Raw genomic sequence first — 2,881 nt, forward strand, 5'->3', positions numbered from 1 at the left:
TCACTCAAGATGATGCCCTCCAGGTCCATCCATTTGGCTAGGAATTTCATAAATTCATTCTTTTTAATNGCTGAGTAGTACTCCATTCTGTAAATGTACCATAATTTCTGTATCCATTCCTCTGTTGAGGGACATCTGGGTTCTTTCCAGCTTCTGGCTATTATAAATAGTCCAGTACTTTTAATATGAAGGGGTGTCTTATTTTGTTAAAGGCTTTTTCAGCATCTAATGAGATGATCATGTGTTTCTCTTTTTATTTTTCTTTCTTTGAGTTTGTTTTTCTAGTGAATTATCGTGACAGATTTCTAAATATTGAACCATCCCTGTATCCCTGGGATGAAGCCTACTTGATCATAGTGATCATTTTGACGTGAGCAGCTCATCTGAAACTCTAGATCAAAAAGAAGCAAATACACGCAAGAGAAGTAGACAGCAGGAAATTATCAAAGTTAGTTGGTATTGCAAGCTTGTACAACCACTCTGGAAATCAGTCTGGCTGTTCCTCCGAAAATTGGACATAGTACTACAGGAGGATCCCTCAATACCTCTCCTGGGCATATATCCAGAAGGTGTTACAACTGGTAAGAAAGACACATGCTCCACTATGTTCATAGAAACCTTATTTATAATAGCCAGAAGCTGGAAAGAACCCAGATGCCCCTCAACAGAGGAATGGATAAAAAAAAAATGTGGTACAATTACACAATGGAGTACTACTCAGCTATTTAAAAGAATGAATTTATGAAATTCCTAGGCAAATGGNTGGACCTGGAGGGCATAATCCTGAATAAGGTAACCCAATCACAAAAGAACTCAAATGATATGTACTCACTGATAAGTGGATATTAGCCTAGAAACTTAGAACACCCAAGATATAAGATACAATTTGCAAAACACATGAAACTCAAGAAGAANGAAGACCAAAGTGTGGACACTTTGCCCCTTCTTAGAATTGGGAATAAAAGACCCATGGAAGGAGTTACAGAGACAAAGTTTTCAGCTGAGACAAAAGGATGGACCGTCTAGAGACTGCCATATCCAGGGATCCAACACATAATTAGCCTCCAAACGCTGACAACATTGCATACACTAGCAAGATTTTGCTGAAAGGACCCTGATATAGTTGTCTCTTGTGAGACTATGTCGGGGCCTAGCAAACACAGAAGTGGATGCTGACAGTCAGCTATTGGATGGATCACAGGGCCCCCAAAGGAGGAGCTAGAGAAAATACCCAAGGAGCTAAAGGAATCTGCAACCCTATAGGAGGAACAACATTATGAACTAACCAGTACCCCGGAGCTCTTGACTCTAGCTGCATATGTATCAAAAGATTGCCTAGTCGGCCATCACTGGAAAGAGAGGCCCGTTGGACATGCAAACTTTATATGCCCCAGTACAGGGGAACGCCAGGGCCAAAAAGTGGGTAGGGGAGTAGGGGGGAGGGTATAGGGGACTTTTGGGATAGCATTGGAAATGTAAATGAGGAAAATACCTAATAAAAATATTTTTAAAAAATAGAAAATAAAAGAATTATAAAAGATTCAATAAAACCAGGAGCTTTTTTTTTTCTTAGAAAATCAACAAGATAAGATAAACCCTTAGCCAGACTAACAAGCAGGACCCAAATTATAAAAATCAGAAATGAGACAGGAGATACAACAGGAACAGAGAAAATCCAAAATATCATCATATCCTACTACAAAAGGCTACAGGCAACAAAACTGGAAAATCTGGATGAAATGGACAATTTTGTGGACAGATATTAGGTGCCAAAGTTAAAACAGGATCACACAAACCATCTAAACAGTCCCATAAGCCCTAAGGAAATTGAAGCAGTCATTAAAAGTCTCCCAACCAAATAATTCCAAGGACCAGATGGCTTTAGTGCAGAATTCTATCAGAGCTTCAAAAGAGACCAAATAGCAATACTTATCAAACTATTTCATAAAATAGAAACAGAAGGAACAGTACTCAATACATTCTATGAAGCCAGGATAACACTGATACCTAAACCACATAAGGACCCAACAAAGAAAGAGAACTTCAGATCAATTTCCCTCATGAATATTGGTACGCAATATTATTTTAGAATTAAGATAACTATTATTATCACTGAATACTCTGGTATCAATTCACTTCATTTATAATCAGATTGCATCAGAATGATGTTATGGGTCAGGCGCCTGAGAGTTGATTATTGCTTGGACACTTGTTTCTCTTGTGAATGGGAAAGAGAACTTAATATAAAATCACTCGGCACACATTTAAAAGTCTTGCCATTCCATCTTCCACCTACAACTTCAAAGAGAACACCAGATGACTTCCCTTTGGAGCACTTTGCTCTTTCCAGACCACTGACCCTGCTAATGCCAGAACTATAAAATATAGATTTTTTTCTACATAATTTACTCATCTACATATATTCTGTTATAGCAGCATAAAACGTACTGGTACAATAGATACTAATTAAGTTCACATACTGAGGACATAAAATTAAGTGTACCACTTAAGAGTTTAGGATCATTTCAAAAAATTGTGTCCTCACTAAAAATGGTAATTTACATATCATTTACTCTCTTTACCTCAATTCTAGATACTGAGATTACTTTTTTTTTCCACTATAGGGATAATGGAGAAAGGAACACTTATAGTGACTGTGATGGTATCCAGTCTATAGCTTATTTGCAGATAGATTCTGAGAGATATGAAGCAGGATGGAATGATGTTGATGATCCCAGCAGTATTTCAAGGGTAGTCAAGGAAAAGTAAAAGGTAAAGAGTCCCAAAGAAATGAACCCACACACCTATGGTCACTTGATCTTCGACAAGGGAGCTAAAACCATCCAGTGGAAGAAAGACAGCATTTTCAACAAATGGTGCT

This window comes from Mus caroli, chromosome 14, assembly GCF_900094665.2.
Source record: "Mus caroli chromosome 14, CAROLI_EIJ_v1.1, whole genome shotgun sequence".
NCBI classification, from domain to species: Eukaryota; Metazoa; Chordata; class Mammalia; order Rodentia; family Muridae; genus Mus; species Mus caroli.